The sequence below is a fragment of the Chaetodon trifascialis genome, chromosome 3, assembly GCF_039877785.1.
Source record: "Chaetodon trifascialis isolate fChaTrf1 chromosome 3, fChaTrf1.hap1, whole genome shotgun sequence".
Lineage (NCBI taxonomy): Eukaryota > Metazoa > Chordata > Actinopteri > Chaetodontiformes > Chaetodontidae > Chaetodon > Chaetodon trifascialis.
The window spans coordinates 9,615,184-9,636,413 of NC_092058.1; the positions used below are offsets into that span (position 1 = coordinate 9,615,184).

Below are 21,230 nucleotides of genomic sequence, written 5' to 3' on the forward strand. Positions count from 1 at the left end.
CATAATCTTTTGTTGATCCTTTTCCTCAAAGTTATGCAGTTTCCTGAGCAAATCTGTGAGGGCGCTGCATTTACAGCGCACTGTTTGACTTTTATGATTCATGTTGACGGACAGTTTCATCTGCACAAACGTAAGGTTGATACCTTTGCACAAAAGAAAGCTGCTTCCTGACTTTTTGTTCACAAAATGCTTGTTTACACTCCCCCCCCCCTTCCCCCCTGAGGTGCCATCCCAACCAAAAAAAAAAAAAAACCTACAGTAGATCCTCCTTGATACAACATTTATTTGAAGAGCGAGTAAGAGATCTCCAAAGACTTCTCGCTTTACTTTGCTTTGCTTTTTGGTGTGCACATTATTGCACTTTTGCATCTAACAGAAAATCTTAGTCATTTACAGTGTTAGCCCATTCTATAGAGTACATCTCATATGTCCTTTTCAATAAAATGAAAGAAAAAAAAACATATTTCTGTGCTACTTGTGTCAAAGCAACAGCCATCTGGAGGAAGTGCATGATACAACCCAAGAGGATAAACTTTGATGAGGGTGAATGTTTTTGAAGGGAATAAGATAAAGTTAAATATATTATAAGGAACTATTAATATATTATTATAATATACTATTATTAGACATACGAAAGACTTAATGCAGCTTGTGTCACTCTCTGTGAGGTTAACAATCATCTAGAAAGAGTGCTTTGGTATGAACTCAGAGGTCATGGGGATGATGTTGGGTGCATCAGGTTATCAACTACTTGTAATATGTAATAAAGCAATACTTTTAGTGAGTACAATCTCCAGTGTGAGGCTCCTGAGTAGATCCCAGCATTCTTGGCACACAGTCATGTAAATGGGCCACTTACAATAGAATGACATCATACTGCACAAACACTTTCCGCTGGACCCAAAATTTCACAACAGATTACGCTCTGAATCAATATGATTAATCTCATCATGGACAGTGATGTTTACTACGGTGGTTCAAAACAGTCCTGCACTAATCCACAGCAGCTATACCAGCCCGCAGATAACACTTCCTGTACACTCCACTCACCTTCAACTCTCTCACTCTCTTATTCATCAGTCCTCCTTTCTCTCCACCTGCCACCTCCACCCCTTATATGTTGAAACATGACTAGAACGTACCAGGGGACAGTTTCTCCATCACACTGCTGATAACTTCCTTTTCCCCATAGCTCCAAAACTGCAAAATCTATATTTCTAATTTCCAGATAGGTGAGATGAATTTCACCACCTGTTGTGGCAAGCAGTTGGAGGCTGTGTCAATATCTGTTACATATTTGCCTCTTTAGTATGCACCTGGCTTCAATACAATCAACTCTGTGCAGCCCACAGCGTTAGGATGCTGGGCAGAAAGGCTGGCAAAATGTGCTCCCAAGGGTGCACGGTCATTCGCACACAAACACACACTCACAAAGGAGCAGGTTACAAAGTCTTCCAGAACTGTCATCAGTGCATTATTACCACTACAAACAAAAACGACTCCGAGTTACTCTGGGGTTCTATCTTGCTCGCGAAGGCGAGCATATCCGAAGGACTATGACAGGTGCATGGACAGTTGTCAGTCAGACTGACAAACCGGTCACTGTGGACACCGAAAAACCTTTCAGGCATCACAAAGAACCAGGTGCATGCACACACACACACACAAACACAAATACAGAGGGTTTCATTGTTTTTGCATGAAAAACTCGCAAAAGCACACCCAGACAAACAAACACACAGACACACACATACACATACAGAGTTGAGAATCCATTACTTCAAATAAAGCCTGCAATGCCACATAATCCCCCATAAGTATGCAGGTAGGAGGGCAAAGACTCATACAGCTGGAGCCTGTCTGTCAAATCACATCCCCACCAGTAACAGTGCGATGGAAGCGTATGGGGGATAATAAGCAAAAATTATGCTGCTTCACTTGAGAGTTTTGAGCTTGGGAGCCATTCAGACAAATATCCTCTTTGAAGTCTATGTAAGCCAGAGTAGGTGGCCAATACAATTCTGAATTCAGTCGATTCAAGAGGGGAGTATCATTTCTAATTCAAATGAGTGTTGAAACAAAAAGCATGGGTTTTTATGTTAGGCCAAAGGCCTGGTGGACAACATTTCACTGAAAGGCATCTCATATTTCCTGACCATAATTACCATTTTAAAACTGGTACAGTGCACACGGTTGAAGAGGAACCAACAACACGAGATAAGCGTAAAACTACACAGACGCGGTGAAAACATGCTGGAACAACACGGAGGGAGCGGGGAGTCAAAACTGTTTCCTCTTATACAAGCTACAAAAGAATATGTGTTGGCTGCTTCCAATTACTGTACTTACAGATGGGAAACAGCATAGTTTGACAGTCAAGCGCTTTGTCCAATCATAATGAGCAAGAGACGGAGGAGATTCAGCAGAGGACATGCGTTAGCTCTGCTTTGATAAACACCAAACAACTGAAGACAGATTAGATAGTTGCAACAGCCATTCACCCATTCAGTGTGTTTTGTTAATAAATGCCTCATAGATATTATAGCAGCTCCAACATCAAAACTGCATGTAAACTTAGAAGACAGGCGGAAAATGTCAGCTGTCAGCTCTACTGTTTGTCATCACTCAGTTATTGTTGAATGCTATGCTAAAACACGTGACGTGCAGTTTGCCTGGACTGGAAAAAGGAAGCAAAATGAATTCCTCACAGATCTGTACACTGACTCTGTTGACTGTGAGATGTCAGCAGTGGCCAATGAGCCACCAGTGGACACTGGATAGAGGTACAGCGTCATATAGGTGGATGAGGAAAAGGCTGTATGGCTGAATTGGATAAAAAAAATGATACACACAGATAAAAAATAGCAGATTGACAATGACCAGATTGAAGAGCTTGCTTTTAATCTCACTTTTCCTTTCCTGCATCCTCAATGTACTAATTACAAAGTCACTTGCAAGGTGTAATATCAGCTGCTGTAAGAGCACGGGGTATACTAAACTATAACCTGTCACCAGAAATGAAGGCCAGACAGTTTATGTTTTAGTGCCAAATGCCCTTATCAATACAAGCTAAAGGAGCTCCGAGCATAATTGTTCTGTTTATCAGTTCTATTACAGGCCTTCTAGAGGCATCAAGTGAGGGCCATAAATACACAGGTACTGTAGAGTTACAGTGCAATACCCCATCTTACTTGATAGATATCTAATAAACAGTGCATCCCTCACAAAAAAGAATTATGCTATCTATTCCAGTGTCTTCTAGAGTGCAACGTCTCCCATACCAAAGCAATCACCAGGAGAACCTGATATACGCTGCTGTCAGAATCATCATTTATGCCTGTAGTCATCTGAGGTGAGCGCCACTGTTATATTTAACATTTATTTGTTATAAATGATGAGCCTTTAGCTATACTTGCAAGAGATGCAACTGCATGAATAATTAAAGGAAAAGTGATTCTGATGGCAAGAGAGCAATGTGCACTAAAATGCTTGTTAAGTGATTTTCTTTACTGAAAGCTGGATGTGTTGTAATTGCACAGCGGAAAGCCAACACTGTTTAATTCAAATAAAATGTTTTAGCAAATAATAAATAATACAAAGACAGCAAAGGATTCTGATTCAATATTTTCCTCAGCCTGTCTTTTGCTTCATGTTCATCACAGCGTCGAGTGAGACACTGACATCTGGGGCTGCAACAAATACAGCACAATCCCTTTCAGATTGCATCAATCATACGTCCCATAAGTAGGCAACTGTTTAAGGTACGACTGTTTATGAAAATGTTTCTGCCAATAAACTAAATATGGTTGCACCACAGGCCAGAAAAAGGATAAAAAGGCTTCAAAAAAGAAAGGCATACCTAATGACAAACTGTCAGTTCAAAACTGCAGGCAAAATGATTTATCTACTTACCCACTTGCTTTTTCTTTTTCCCCCTCACTGAATAACAGTATAAATGTATTGTGCTACCCAACTGTTAAACAGCACTCTAAAATTTGCAAAGCAACTTCATCAGTTGGAAATGAAATAGCCAATTAAAGGCCCACTTTGCCAATTTTAAACCTAGACTGCTTCATTTTAATGTGGAAACAACGTGTGAAAAAAGAGCATAAAATGTCCTACTTTGTCTGTGTCTCCAGAGCTTCATAACACCCCCACTTTCTGCCGTGTAGTGGATGAGATATTACTCAAAATTCAGCTCACAACAAATATCTGGCTTTTAATATGTTTTCAAGCCCTAACATGACCTCAAAAGAGAGATCTTTACATCATTCAGCCATCTTGTTAGCTCGCTAGTGGTGAATGCTAACATAGCTTATAGACAGCAGCTGAAAATACTGTATGGACAACAACTATGATAAAACTTGGGAATATCTTAGTTTACAACGGATAAACAATAGGTCTACCTGATTTTGACATTTTTGAAATACTGTTCAGAAAAACAAACATCCTCCAAATTACCCCTGCTATTACTATTAGCAGCTAATGTCAAGGGAGCTACTTTGATCAACTGTACAAACATGGAAAACACTTATTTTTCCCTACTCCTAAATAAACACAGAATTAGGTTGGAGGAGAACTTACTCAGGAGAAAACTGCTGTCGTATTCCTGTTGGCACTGGATGCTTTCTTTGATTTATCTTTGACTCAGCAGCTCTAACAGCTGGTTGATGGCTGCGGCCAACTGCTGTCTAGCTACTGGCCGACTGCTCACAAGAGTCGGCTGGCTGGCTGACATGAAAGCTCAGCAGTGAAGTTGTGTGAAGACGTGGGGCTTCAAATTTCATGTTGAGAGCTTGCGACTGTCTGTACTCTGCGTCTCTCTCACTAAAATTAAAGTATTTCTCTGTGGTGAACGTTTTTCATAAGATAGCTAGCCTCATATTAGCTGCTAATTGCTATTGCTAGTTGGCAGGGCTTAGTTTGGCTTTTTCTGTACTAACTGCACAAAGTTAGTAACAGTCTTAACTTTTTATTCAATAATACACTGGGCTAGGACGATATGTTTGTACATTTCCTACAAGCATAAATGCTGGCTGAAGTCTGCACATTTTTGATAAAAAATAGCCACGTAAAGCCATGGTTGTTGTGGTAGGTGGGCGCCTGCAGTTGGGTTGAAGTGGTTGAAAAGAGACATGACTTAAAGCTGGAAAATGGTCGGCTATTTCTCTGTCAATACTGATATTTTTTGCCACTGATTAGTAGCCTCCATAAAGACTGATATAACTACAATAATGATGCTGAGATGGAAAACTGTTTTATTTTCATTTTACAAAAGAAAAAAAAAAAAAGCTAGGAGCTGATGAATGGTTTCACAAGAGCAAACTGGCTACTGCTGGGTATACGACCGAATCACGCCAAGGTCTGTCTTTTCTGTTTCAAAAGAAAACCATTGCAGGGAATGAACCTATTTTGATGCTGAGTGTCATTGTCGGAGTGAATTAGAAGGTACAGAGAAGATAGCTTAGAAACTGAGGGCAAAGTGATTGAAAAGAGAGGAGATGATAAAGTGAAGAGGACCACAGCAGCGATTAATATCATTTGCCGGTAAATCCAGGTTTCGGTGGTTTTCCAATCACAGCTGAAGCTTGGAGCCAAAGCAGTGCTGTGAACTGGGGCGGCTTCACAATCCCCTAGCACAGAAGTATTGTTATGTCTCTTGGGTATTATCTTACAAAGCCCATTATGCCGCAGAAACAAAGAGGAGCCACAGGCCCACAACTGTAGTAACTCCAGTGTGCACGCAAACAGACACACACAACACAAACTGACACTTGCACGCATAGTGGTTTAATCTTTGCAAAGATATGTATTATCAGTGCAAATCCCAGCGTGTCCCCGGATTACTGATATGTGTGCATGCAGCTGTGCACCATTAAAAACAGATGTGACATCTTTATATCATAAATTCTCTGAGACAGATAATGTGACTACAGCAAATTCAGCAACGTGTAAACAATACATAAAAACGCCCAAACACTTACACCACATAACCCACTGAAGCTTGTAATTTCTTGTGGATGTTCAGTGAATTAAGCCGGTACAGTCATAATCACTGGTGCTGTCAGAGGCATATGCACTTGCTCATTCAGATGTGAGCCTAGTCTCCCACAATTTTGTTAAATGAGCACTCGTGTTGCAATATGAATGCATGCACTGTGCACAAAATGGCAGATTGCACTTGTGTTCTGCAATTAAAATTTAACTGCCATTGTATGGTCACAGGCACCACTGTGGTGAGATTGTGTCAGTCACTCACTTGTGCGTTTTCCAGCCAACCACCATCCAGTTCAAGAGGACACATGCCTTTAATGCATCAACTCAAGAGCACTTCAGACAACCGCTGTTTTCAAGTCACCTTAGGCCAATATAAATACAGCAGAAGCACCATGTGATGTATTTGGGGTACTAAAGACTACCGAGGATGTGTTGTTCCCAGTAAGGGAGCACATTCCTGCTCAAAGTGACACAACCATGGGAACTGTTCAAAGAAATTTCAAATCAGACTGCCATGAATCTCCATCTAAAAGCTCAACTTATCTATGTTTTAGAGTCTAGTCAACACTACTCTGTGAAAAGAGCCTCGGCTCACTGGAGAGGGAACTTTTCAAACCGTCTTGGCAGATCGGCTTTGTAACCTTACTAAGTTTGTTGGATGAGCCTCTGAGAGATTTAAGGTTTTTGTATCCTTGCAAATCTGAGAAGGAACAGACTCTGGAGGATGTCATGCAGTACATGATCCAACCTGATACTTATAATGTTGTCTATGTCTTTCCTCCTCTCTGATGTGTTTTCAGAGCTTTTAAGAGGCGAGCTACTGATGGACAGATTGAGCGACTGTGACCTTGAGGCTCGCAATGTCTTTTTCATCAGGTTTATAGTTGCAGTCACAGTTGGTTAGTCAGCCTGCGAAAACAGCAACCCTTATTATCCACAATCAACCCTCATTTGTTTATTATGACTACAGAAACACACAATATAGTCTTCACCACTTTAAAAACAGCATGGATCCTTTTTCTTATTTGCACATTTGTAAAAATGAGACCATTTTTAGATGAGGTAAGGTAAGACAAAGTACAAGAGAGTGAAAAAGCAATTGCTCCTGTGCACAGCTCTCCAGAACAGCCAGTGTTGCTGTTTGAACTTCTCGCATTATATCTACATTAAAATTTGAAATGTTCTTTCAATTGAAAATTGGCTTCTTAGCATCCTTTTTCTAACACTGCGGAAAGTCCCAAAGCAAGCACTAATGGAGAGATTAGGAATACATTAAACAGTCTAACAAACCCACACAGAAAACACACATTCTTTCTCTTCGTTTCTCTTAAATTACCCGCTTCTTCTCCTTCATCGCCTCTCTTCCTTCTTTATTTCTCTATGAAGAATCCAGTTGCTTAAATTAGTTTACTGGTTTATTGTCAGCCCATTTTCATATTTCATCCTTTCTTATACTTCATCTACATAATGCCCCATTTCCCTCTTCCCTCTGTCTGGTAAAAACATTCCTGGTCAACTTATTTATTTATTGACCTGTGCTCTCTGAATAGTCAACAGAAGATATCTTTCATGTGCAGTCATCATTGATGAACTGCACATAATACATTTCCGTACAATAGGATGCATGAGTCTTAGAAACAGGGATGCTGAATGGGGCAGGATAATGTCACTTTATGGTGCAGTATCTAAATGACTCCAGTGACATTGACAGCTGAAAAAAGCAGCACTGTTTGTTTAAATGGACTTTTCATTTATTGCGATTCAGATTTCTCTAAACCTTACTGCAGATCACTTAAATGTACACTTGTAAAATTACTTGTAGAGATAAGTATCATTACCAGCTCCATGCTAAATCCAGCCCATGCCATTTTAAGAACATGAATATCCCACTGCCTTTCGTTAAGTGCTAATCCCTCAATGTTTTGCACTTTCCTCTGGGATGAGGCTGTACATTATAAAGACAATAGGTGTGTATTCTTTTAGCACTCGACTTTGGAAGATGATAAAGAAATACGACATTTGGCAGCATGATCGATGACGGGGATAACTTACAACGTATGGCCCCATTTGATCAAATGGCAACAATAAAACAGCTTGATTCACATCTAGAGGCCAGCTTGTCATCATTCTCATTGTTAATACTCAGCTGTCACATTTGTGTGAGCCTTTCCGACATGAACTACAGACGGATCAAAGCCTTTGCATATTGTTCACAGATGTTTTTAACTGTATATATTTGGAAAATATCAACCGACGCCACTGTATGTGTGATGTGTAAAAGGAGTAATACTGTCATATATTTTGATGATTTTGTCAACCGTAAGAAATTTAACAACAAGACAGTGTAACTAGTTCACATGGTTACAATGTGATTCCCTAACTGTAGGTTTTTTGAAATAAACTAATAAGTTATTGTGGTATCAAACCTGCCTCAGTCTTAGCTTTGGTTAGGTTTCCAGAGAGGGATGGGACTATTACAGTTTCTGAGAGTATATGTAATCCTCAGTGCCTTGCCATGTCTTGCTACTGTCAGTGGTGAGAATGTGTGTGTGTGTGTGTGTGTGTGTGTGTGTGTGTGTGTGTGTGTGTGTGTGTGTGTGTGTGTGTGTGTGTGTGTGTGTGTGTGTGTGTATGGAGGATGGGAGGGACAGGTTTTCTCTGTTTTTCCTTTACACTGTTTTTAACTGTTGGAAAGCACTTTGACATTTTATTTGAATGAAAAGTGCTATATAAATAAAGTCTGATTTGATTTGATTTGAACTCAGAAACTAGGAAAGCTAGTTACGCTCAACAGCTCCAGACTCTTGACGATGTCAAAATGCTGATACTCTGATTGAAATTTCTTGGTTACACTTTATTTATTCAATTCATTCATTCGTTTTTTCAGAGGGCATGGCTTCAAGTACGCACACAAAGATGGTAAGTCCTTTACATTTTTAGATGGCTATGTTAGAAGGAGGATGGGAAACCTGCAGCAGTTAAATGGAAGAAGAAATTATGGGCCATGCTCTTTCACCAGGGTTTAAATTGGACAGTGGAATAAACCTTAATATGTCATCACTATGACTCAACATGGCACCTCAGTGGTCATTAAGCAGACAAATGATGGTCTGGGCTCAGCAGAGCTGAGACTGTTGCAGATTGTTGCAAGAGACCCAAAAAAACCCCCAAGAAAGCGAAGCAGAAACAACCGACATCCATCCATACCGTAAACAAGTTATAATGTTTAGGATTTGTGGGATTGGAGCCTATCCCAGCATGCACTGGACAGAAAACATGTGTATACCTACAGGGAATGTGACAATTTCCTCCATCTAACCTGTATGTGAACTGTGGGAAGAAATTGGAGCACCAGTGGGAAACCTATGCACACATGGAGAAAACATCTAAACTGCACACAGAAATAAGTATAATCAAATGTGTATTGATGTAAGGCCACAATTGTCACACACCACTGTGAACCACAGATACAGACAGAATGAAAAGAGGGAGAACTGAGGAGGATTTATGAAGCAAGTCATAGTGGCGAGAGAGGGAGACTGAGTGCACAAGAAAGAGAGACCAAGAATACAGGAACAGACAGAGAGATGACAAAGAAAAGACCATCTTACACAGTAATGTGTGCCATGTTATCGCACAACTATGGACACAAATTCCAAATATAGGAGCTGAGCATTTTATCTTAAAACCCTTGACTAGTGTTGGGAAGTGTGATGGTACATACTGTGTGGTATGGTATAAACACGTCCACCAGCAGAGATCTGGTGATACCGTTTCCACCGTGGGAGCTATCCCTTAAGCCGTACGCACGCACCGTCATTCACAGCGTCTCCACTGCTACCCTGCTACACAGCGAGCGAGAGGCCGTGTTGCTGATGGTGCACAGAGCGAAGCTGCTGCATACTCTTCTCTGCTTTCCTGTATACTGCTTTCCACTTGACATTGTGGATGCGTCCAAATACAAAAACAGTCATCAGATGACTCCTCCTCCGGCGCTTTCTACCCAGCCGCCACCTCGCAGCCGAACCGAATGGAGTATTTCCTGTTAGTGAGAATGCAAGTGACATGGACAAATGTGCTACATGTGTGAAAGGACAACTCTGGACAATGTCCAGACCTGAATGTGCAGACATCATATGAGAAAACAGCTTTAGTGTCTTTGCTATATATCCGGGCGAGCAGTGTGATATCTAGCACTTCACATGGTTTGGGCAGCGTTACCGTGACCACATCCTCATGTGACCTGAGAGCGACAGTTGGTGGCGTGGAGGCACCTCTGTAGCATCTCTGTTGTTCTCATTTGGACCTTATGCTTCCATTTTGAAAGAAAGTTAGTATTAGTGTTTTGAACTCTGAAAGTGTTGCTGTTGTTCGTATGGAAGTTCCAAATAAAAGAGGAAAATAATCAAATATGATGAAGTATGGGATGGTATGGTTATTTTAAAGCATTTTTTACTTGAATGTACAAAACAATTACTATATACTGTTACCATGAAATAGAATTACACATCCTGTGATAGGAGATTTTGGCCATGTTGTCCACCTCTACCCTTGACTGAAGAAAAAGGCGAGACGAGCAGATTCAACATGTCCATTCAAACAGTGTCAAAATATTCCACATTAAACATCAGTTTCCATTCATTCAATTTAATATTAGTAACACTGCAACCAGCTCCTGTAGCATTGATTTCTTCACTGTCACTTGAGAAGCCAAACACTCACAGCTCAATTAGTGCCTTGAGATAGCACTGAATAAGTGGTGTTTGAGTTTTATGCAAGTTCTTCATTGCCTACTTCCAAGGGAGCCATGAGGATTATGTCAAAGTTTCATGACTTCTTAACAATACAGCTTTTTTTCAGAGCCTCTTGGGTCCATGTCTGGGGGATATTATTGAATTCTGTTCCATTACAGGGCATTGTGAAGATTATGTTTTTCCTATTGAACGGAAAAATGAGCCATAACTCAGCATTATCAGGTATTTGTCTGAGCTGAAGGCTTTGTTGTTCGGCACAGGCAGCTCAATTGATGGACTCCTGACCATAATCTGTGATGCAGGGTGATTACTCAAGCAGACTGACCTCAGTGCATGTTGGTACCATCACACAGGAAAGCCTGAAGGGCAGCCGCAGACTAAAGGGGCTTATAAATGATGGCTAATTTTTTCAAATTACTAGTCACATTGATAACCATGGAGGTGTTAATTGCATATTTATGCCTACTAAAGGCAGTAAGTAGTATTTTTTTGGGGAGAATGTCAGTTCAGAGTTCAAACCGCTGCATGCTAAAGTTCACAAATTTATACCTAAGCAGGAAATGTTCCCACAAGAGAAGAAACTTTTGAACCTTTCAGCACTGAAGCACACTGTGTTACACTACACTAAATGTGCATGATGTATCTGTACATGCATGCTCATGCACTTCTCTGTGTGTATATTGGTGTGTGTGTGTCTATTTTTTGCATGAGTGTGTGTAAGCACGCTTTACCCAGCAAAAGCTAATACCATTAGTAAGACTGTACAGCAATCCCCAAGAGTGTGTTCTTAATGCATAATTCAGCAAACACATGAAAACTTTCAAAATGTATCCTTTTTGGTGTTTGTGTGTATGTGCTACTGGGTGGCAGTCAGAAGAAAAACCTTCAAGGAGCATTTTATGAACCCATACCCTGCACTCATACCTCAACTGTTCAATCATCCACCCCGTTTCCACAGAGGAAAATTACACTGCACAATCAAACTTGTAATTTTTGCCTCATATTGTACTTTATAAGGGGCTCGTTTTGTCAATGCCTGACAGAGATCTGCTCCAACGGCTCTGCATCACTTTAACCACAATTATTTAAGGATGTCTTTTCTATTATTCCTCTGCAAGGTGCAAACTGCATCACATTGGAAAACAACTTAGTTCCACTCCTGAGGAGTCACTAAAAGGGCTGTAATAAGAGTTATTACTTTGTCCGGAGGAAGTGATATCCGAGCCGACACATTTCTTAAAGCTGCCACTTACCACACACCTGCTGTTCTGTCAGTGCAGATGTGATGCTACTGTCATAGATTACAACAGTGCCAGAGTTAGTACAATATTGTAACTGTATGAGTTCTACATTATGCAAATACTTATTATAATGTTAGCAATACTATTCATCATCTCCCAAGCCGCACAGCCGAAAGTGTAAATGAGCTACTACTGCAGTCTATAAAGCTACTGATATGTTTACTACATTATGACAGCTATATAAATCCACCACTGCTTTAACAACTAGCGTATGTGACACTACAATAATACCGATTTCACTCCACATCAACATTATTGTATGTTTACGTATTCATTTTTTATTGTCACTTATTAGATACTGTAGACAAAGAAAATAGAACTGTTTTCGCAATCAGTTCCATGTAGCACAGCAAACTTCATTATGCTCGAACTATTCATCAGCCCCAAGATTAAAATGTCAGAGAGAGGCAAGAAAGAGAGAAAGAGATGGAGAAGACAAAGAAAAGTCACCAAAGCCGGTGTGAGCCACTCACAGGAGCCAACTGTCTGTTGCTAGGCTGAATTACCAGACACTGAATGAACAGCTTCCACACAAATACACAAATTCTGTATTGATGTTTGCTCATTCATCATCCATTGTCTTATCCGCTTATTCCTACTCAGGGTCACAAGGTGCTGGAGCCGGTCCCAGCATAGATTGTACAGAAGGCTGGAAAATACCCTTGACAAGTTGCCAGTTCACAGATGGACTGACACAGACAGACACTCGCTTACACTCACATTCACATCTATGCACAACCTGTGGTCTCCGATCAAATTAGCATGCATGAATTTGAACTATGGCAGGTAAATGGGGCAGCTGGAGGAAACCCAGGAGTGTGGATTCGTCTTTCTCTGAGCAGCAGTTCTAACTACTGAGCCACAAAGCTACGCTTTCGTGTTTACTAGATGAATATAAAACAGCTGCTCAAATGGGAACAATTCGGATAAAAACACGGAAATACTCAGCCATCCTCACTATTCATAAAATATTCAGTCGCAAAGGTAAAAGATCTGGAACTCATGTTTGTCGCTTTATCTTTCCAAGACAATTGAGCTTTCATCTTACTGAATCAAGTTAACTCATTTAATAGGCTTTTTTCAAATAATGAAGTGTTTCATGGTCTAGTTTGCAGGCCAAGTAAAACGCAGTCTTTTCTGTTAAGGCCCTACCTGAGTCACTCTGTAAGTCTTTGAAACTGACAGCCCATCACAAATCTCATTTCAGGGACACTCGTTGTCAATGAGCATCCTCAGTCTGCAAAAATGTCACCTTATACTGCCAGTAGATAATCGTAGATGAGACAAGAGCTGAAAAAAGATGAGCCTCTCCTGTCAAACAGAATGAAACTCATATTTACTGACATTACAGTCACTTGTCGATTGAGTGTAGAGTGTTAACTTATTAAAATGACCCCAAAGTCTCCTCTCATACTGGGCTGCATGCATAAATCTGAGAAGAGCAAACAAAACAATATGATAATGACTTATTCTTCTTCACACAGCCTCTAATCCTTTGTTCATTTTAATCAATTGCACACAAAAAATCCCCTTATATCTGTGCACAAACGTGCATGTGTGCGGTGAATCACTGCGTTTGTGTGTCTCAATACACATCAAATATTGCAGCCTCAAAAACATGGATGGCTTTCCCTACCTTGGCAGCCTTCATCCCTCCAAAGCCGACACTGACGCAGAAATACACCACCGCATAAGCTCTGCCAGTGGGGTTATGCCAGACTCCGTGGAGGAGTCTTTGTGAACCGTGACATCCAGGTGAAGAACTGCCTGTTTACAAAGCACTTGTTCTTCCCACTCCAGTGCAAGAGGCACACACCTAGGCCTGCAGATTGACTACCTGGATCCCATCACCGCAGATGGAATCCTGCCTCCAGGAAATCATGCACGTTAGGAAGAAAGACGGAGGAGCAAACAACAGCACAATCGCAGAGCTGAACAAGAAATACCTTTCTTCAAGCAGCAGCAGCAGCAGCTGTGGCATACTGTACATCAAGAGCAATATGTTCATCATCACATCCACAATGGCTTACTGTATCACTGTGTCCCAGAGGAGAGCTTGATACGTTCAGCGATTTACTTACAGTGACTTCAATCGCATGTTCAACAATGCTCAGAACAAACATAACTAAAATCATGATGCGTTTGATGCTGGCAGGAGGCTGAATGTCAAGACCCACAGAACAATGTCTCTGTTGTATCCAAATATACTCTCTCAGAGTTATGGTACAAGAACTGTTTCCATCGCTCAGCAATCGCATCAGTTTGCCTAAATGTAACAATGTTCATTTACTGTACATCCCAAAGTTCACATTTAGTTCAATTTTCCATTCAATAGTGCCTCTTCGGCTTGAAGTGGCTGAAGAGATCCCCCATCAACAGATTTTACTGCATCATAAGGACAGATGGACTCAACAGCTGTCTGAATCTTGTTAGCGTCCATTTTCCTCTTCTTGTCGCTTCGCTCTTTGCGGTTTTGATCAGGAATTACAGACTTATGCTTGTAACCTTTAAAAGTCGAACCAGTGAAATGTCCCAGTTTTTCGGTTTGAAAAGGAAAACCTCTGAGCTGCTTTCAGATGTAAATATAAAATGATCAAAGCCCCCATCTGATACACCACATGAACATAACAAATATGGTGGGCATTTGGTGTCGCCATGGTTATGTTTGGACTGGAAAATCACAGAATTTGTCAGTGACTTCCTGCTGACATGCTGTATTAAACAAACACCAAACTGTTGTTTGAATATTTAAAAGATTTCAAATGATAACTTTCATTTAGAGAATTAGAGAGTAACGTCATGATGCTTCATTGCTGAGAGTTAGATGAGAATATTGATACCACCCTCATGTGTGTACTCCATATATGAAGCTAGAGCCAGCAGGCGATTAGCTTAGCTTAATAAAAAGACTGGAAGCATTGGGGAAACAGCTTGCCTTTCCCCAAACCAGCATTAAAAAAGAAAGAAGAAAAATCTGCTGCATACCTCTAAATTTTACTAATTAACATGTTCCAGCATGCATTCCCTGCAAAAGCACAATCTTTTTTTTAAGTCTGTTTGTGTACGGATTAAACAAATGATATATAATGTGATAATTAAAAAGTAATGTTTAGAAGTGCAGTTATGAAGACAGAGCCAGGCAAGCTGTTTTCCCCCGCTTCCAGTCTTTAAGCTAGGCTAAGCTAAGCTTCTCGCCTGCTGGCTCTGGCTTCATCGTATATTTACCGTATACACTTGAGAATAATATCAATCTTCTCTCGACAAGAAAGCAAACTTAGACTCTAAAATGTCTTCCTGTTCTTTTCCACTTGAATGACTGGTGATAAACCATGATGATAATAAGCTGAGCAGCATGTGGACTCCAGGAAGAGTTCTCTGCTGCTTGCTTCAACACAGTCTCACAACAGTTTAACCTCTAACACTGCTGCAACAATGACAAAAAAACTGTATTAGTAACCTGTTTCACCACAAGCAAAAGCATTAAAAAACTAGCCGAGTTTCCTCAGCAAAGCCACAGAACTCTAAAATTGTTGGATCAAAGTGTTGCCTGTAACCCTCTCCTTGAAATCAGGTGCAAACAGGGCTGGAAAATCAAGCGTGGAGCCTGTCCACAGCCCTCAGCTCTCTACCTCCTCCTACCTAGCGATTCCATCACAGAGCTCAAGAGTTAATATGGCTGATGCAGTCCCTGCCCGGAGGGGGTAATGAAGTGACTAAGGGCTGACCGTCCCTGACCGGCGACAAGACAGCAGGTGTGAGTGCTGAGGGGTGTGACTGTGGAAATGTGTGTGTGTGTGTGTGTGTGTGTGTGTGTGTGTGTGTGTGTGTGTGTGTGTGTGTGTGTGTGTGTGTGTGTGTGTGTGTGGAAGTCTGCGTGGTTGAGAGAGAGGGAGAGAAGCAGATAGAGTATACTGCTGAGAATGAACCAGGCACCTAACCACAGGTCCAGATCAATTAGTTGGCCTAATCTGTCCCCCCTCTGTTAGCCATAAAGATCTCCTGGTTTACCCCTGTATCTGTCATCTTTACTGCCACAGAACCTCCATCTATCAGCCCCCCCCACCCCCCACCCCCGCCGCCGCCGCCGCCGCCCCCTTCTTCTTCTACGTCTATCCAGACCATCTCTCCTTTGCACACAACAGTTATGCTCCAGCTTGGTAAACGGTAATCAATGTCTCACGACGGTGGACTGCTTCATCTTAACGATTTTTCAGGAGGGCTGTGTGTGTGTGTGTGTGTGTGTGTGTGTGTGTGTGTGTGTGTGTGTGTGTGTGTGTGTGTGTGTGTGTGTGTGTGTGCGTGTGTGTGTGTGTGTGTGTGATAGACAAAGAGAGAGAGAGAGAGGGAGGTAAAACAGCGCGAGAGACAGAACTTTAACTGTATGCGCACAAGACTATTAGCAAAGTTTTGTATGTAAGCTTCTATTTTTGTGCATCTCTGATTTGTGTGCTTCCGTGTGTGCGTGCATCTGTGTGCGCGTGTTGAAAAATGTGTGAATACGCCTGCCTGGAATTGGCACTGACTCCACAAGCTCACAGTAATGCATTCACTTTTGGTACATAAATCACAATCAGCCCATTCTGCCATCTGGGTTACTGCTACATGGCCCTTGTAATGTACACGCTGGTTAGACCACCGGCTGAATAAATGAGGAGTCCAGGATACAAAGCAGATACGCGTCTGTAATGAACAGCAGGGTGGTGAATTTATTCCTTTTCCTTTTTTTTTCCCTTGCAGAGAAAAAAGGTTTTGTATTCCGTATCACCTCCCAGTGAAGACATTTGTGCTGTGTGTGTGCACATATGTGTCAATTTGACAAGATTTGGACATTTCATTCCAGCATGGCAGAGAACTTGACAGCAGCCTGATCAGTTTTTAAACTCTTGACTGTCAGCGGTTCACGAGGGTTTTGCACACCATGCCTTTAGATATTTCCAGCTCAGAAAGAGCGATATATACTACACGAACACCATCCTAAGGTATCATTTCATTGCACTGTTTGCATTGTTTATAACAATAAGAATATGAATAAAGATAAAAACAACATACTTAGGCAGATTAATAGTTAACAGTGACCCTTACAGCATGAATTCTTCCTTAAATCCGCCTTAAGTTTTGCTGATCTCTACACTAACCAATTTTCATCCTTGATTGTAACCTGCAAAAATCAATTTTCCAAACTCAGGGTCAATAAAGGTCACGGTCCTCACACAGAGGTTCTGCCTCTTTGACAGATTCCTGTACAGACCCGAATCTAATTGGAAAATTAAAGTCATTGATTGGCTATTGGAACGAGAGGCATTTCTCTCACTTTCCCAAACACCAATTAGCTCAGGATAAATGATAAACTGAGGCATGCTGGCGCTCTCCCTGCGTAAACACACACATACACAAGCCAGCACATACTGTACATGTGCATGTGCACACGGTCCAGAACGCAGACACCCTAAAGGAGTAAACTTGAGCATTTCTAGCCTCAGCCAAGGTCACTCAGTAATATCCAAGTTTAACCCCACGGTCACAAATTATATTCTGCAATATGAAGCAAACACACAAGTGCGACTGCTGGGAATAGGTTGTATTTCATCCAGATACCACAGAGATGAAGGGTCTGCCTCCCTGCAAAGCAAATATTAAGTTGGGATGGAAGGTATTTGATCAGTGTTGTTGTTTTGATGAATGTATGGCAGTACACTGAGATAAATCACAGCACAATGAATCTTTTCCTCGAATGAGAGCCGGAGCGTTTGTCTGTCTCACCTGTGACTATTTATGAGTTACACAAATGTCACCTGAAGTAAATCTAAATGTCACGTCTGCACATAATTTGGGTAGCTGGGTAGTATTAATCAGAATAAAAGAAATTATTGGCACCACATCACAAACAATTGAAAGGGAAAGAACCTGAATTCAAAGGCAGTAACTGCTGGAAAAACGCATGTTGCTCACAATTTGGATCATTTCTGGAAAAATGTGGTGCGCAATTAGATCTGTGGTGTCCATTACAGTAGATCCACGTGAGGATTAAAAATGATTCAAATATTAAATAGAAATGACTGAACCTAAAGTAGGTCTAATTGATGTTGCTGTGCAGTGATGAATATAATTAAAAATACACGAAGGAGTGACCGTTATGTGCAACCCTTCTTCTCTGTAACAAGACTTAAACGCTTTCATCTGCCCAAACTGCATCTGAGAGGGAGAAGCACAAAGCCGGATAAACGCCAATTCAATGTACTGTTTCCTGATATAACTGTACGCTTGGAAGTCTGCATCCAGTCATTCAACAACGTGGCTTTAGTGCACAGTGGCACACATCCAACTTCCCTAAATGCATCCTGCTGGCGCATCAAGTGGCTGCAGTCCTCGGAAACGCATCCCACTGTGCAGGAGGTGCGTGCAGTCATCTAGCCCTGTAATTTCATTTATGAAAGTCGGCAGTGTCGTTGCTTCAATTAGGCTGGCCTGAATATTTACTCATATTGATGCTCTCGATTACAAGCAGCTGCAAATTCCTAACACTGCCGAATTTACATTTCCACTGCTGTGCCACACGGAATGCATGCGCCGCGTACTACTGCTGCCTAATCTCAGACTTCACTGAGATTTTGATACAACACATTTACGCGACGCAATTGTCGGTGTACAGTCGTATGACAGCTGACCGGTCGGACACCATTTCTCACTTCACACTAACCTAAAAGCCGTTCCAGTTGGCGAGCTTATTGTCCAAATCATTCAGCAGGAATTTCGGAACCACCTCTGCTCTCCTGCGCATTGCTAATTACCCACTGCACTGTGTTAATTTATGTTACAAGTGGCAACAAGTTAGGTGGTGACGTTCAGCCTTGAAGTGCAGCTGGAAAAGCCACCATTCATTCTGCCCCTTCATGCACATACATGCACGCACGCACGCAAACACAAGCACACAAAAATCACTGTGTATGCACTTATGCAATCCCGCTCTATTGCAGAAAACTCCTACAGTGCAATGTCGAAAGGCATCATGCAAGTCCTGCGGAGTTGCATGTAAGCAGACCAAGCCACGGCGCAGCGAACTTTCCCATTAAATTAAAACACCCCCAAAGTCCTACCTTTGTCACCGGGTGGCGGAAACAAACGCCGTTGCCTTCACAAGTTGCAGAGGGACGTGATGTCGGGTATTCAACTTGCCGCTGCTCCCGAAATGAAAGCTATACGATCCACTGTGTGGCTCAAAAAAATCAGAGGGACAGACGCTCTGTGCGCCCCGTCTGCCACCGCGCTGCGCGTCTGGAGTCTCCGTATCGAGAAGCGAGGGACGGCCAAGCCGCTCTCGGCACGGCGCGGTGTGGAAAGCCCCTGGTGGCGACGGAGGGAACCTACAAGTGAAGAGGTGGAGAGAGAGAGAGAGAGAGAGAGAGAGAGAGAGAGAGAGAGAGAGAGAGAGAGAGAGAGAGAGAGAGAGAGAGAGAGTAGTACTATGGCGATCATCGGAGCCACCAATGGAAGCATTTTGTTTTGACCTGGCTCCTTTGATAAACCACATCCTCTCTGACACTTCTAAGTATCTACTGCTGGATGACATCAAAATGTGTGTCAATCAGCCTGAAAGGGAGTGCAATCTCTAAAAAAAAAAAGGTCCAGATAAATACTGCGGATTGCTGGCTTCTCCTTAAATTACGCCCTCATAATTTTGGCTGGACTAACGCATTTGTGCAGATTAAACAGCAATGCATGCATTTGTTTGTGTGTTCTGAAAGAGAACAAACACAGAGCTCAAACACAAACTGAATCCATAACTTTCAGAGCTAAAGGCATTTATGGCTTGGGCAAACAGAGGTTTCTGCAGTCCCCTGTCCGCCCTGCTTCAAATTTCAATATTCGCTTGCATTCCTCAACACAGTATACAACATTACTCCTCAGCGGCGAGTCTCTAGCACATTGTGTGGATTGTGATTTTCAGCGCAGTGTTGTATGTACGTTGTTGAATCATTGATTTTCATCGGCACAAAGAATGAGAGGGGCCACCGTGGTTTTGCAGTAGGGGAATGCTGTACCACTTTTTATTCCCTGCATGAGTGATAGAAAACAACAGTCAGAGGAAATTAATAAATGCTTGAGCGAAATGAGCTGTGATGAAGTCCGAAGCTGGTATTCACATGAATTTTCTTGGAGAAGGCGAAAATGTCAAGTGTGACTGCTTCCTTGAAGTGGCTCACCTGTTAATCAGCCTGTGCATGTATGTGTATTTGTGTGTGTGTGTGAGAGAGAAAGAGTGTCTTAGAAATTTGCATTAAGTGACAAGAATGTGACAATGTGTGAGGGAGAGAGACTTAGACAAAGAGAGAGGGAGAGGTTTCTGCTGCAGATTACCCACCATCACAACCAGCTGGAGTCTCTCAGAGGCTCAGTCAGCAGGGTTAGGAGGGTTAGGACGCTGATGTACCAAAAAGCCGTTGTGCGGAGGCTGTTCAGAGAGAGGTGCAGAACAGAAGAATAGAGACGAAGCAGAGGAAGAGAGACTCAGAGAGAGAAGCAGGAGAAGAGGGGGGACTCAGAGAGGGGCAGAGGGTGAGAAAGAGTGAGAGTAAGAAGCAGGTTATATTTGTTCTCATGTTAATCCCAAGTAAGGACTTCATGACTGGCTGGTTAGAAATCAATAATTCAACTTGTGGACCGACAAACAGAATAGAAGAGAATAGAAACTGTATGGAGCAGGCATAGAAATCAAAAGCATTTATATAATCATTGTTTTTTTTTTAATGAAGTTATCACATTGCCAGTTAGCAGTATTAGGGAACGCTTATTAGATGGTAAGCTTTATCTTATCTCTTCTTTAGGGACTGTTTCTTGTGATATTATCAGTTGTTTTGTCAGTTTGTTGACTGATGCTCCTGGAATTCAGGCAGAGGTGATTTGCCAACACAGAATTTGGATCTCTGTTCATTACCTGAGGATTTATTTGTCTATCTGCTTTCTAACCTCTGAAGAGTTTTGTCAAAATTAGGATTTTTTTTAGCCATAGCTAAATGTATGAAAATCAACTGTCTCTCAAACTAAAATCCTCTGAAAGGAGAGGATTTAATTACTTTGGTGTAAACAGTTAAGCAAAGGCTTTGCCCTGTAATCACTGTCGTCCTTGTAGCTTATGCTCCAGTATACTTGCTGTCCCTGGTCATTTTACCTAGCCAGCTCT

At 41.7% G+C, this 21,230-nt stretch overlaps 1 protein-coding gene across 1 annotated transcript in view; it reads right to left on the reverse strand.

The window, feature by feature from the left end:
• LOC139329156 (cadherin-22) overlaps nt 1-19,392 on the reverse strand; it is a 157,239-nt gene extending 137,847 nt beyond the window's left edge. Inside the window, exon 1 of the mRNA XM_070959325.1 lies at nt 19,147-19,392. The gene's annotated coding sequence lies outside the window, so the exon portion shown is untranslated. The remainder of the gene's footprint in view (nt 1-19,146) is intronic.
• Nucleotides 19,393-21,230: the final 1,838 nt, after the last annotated feature.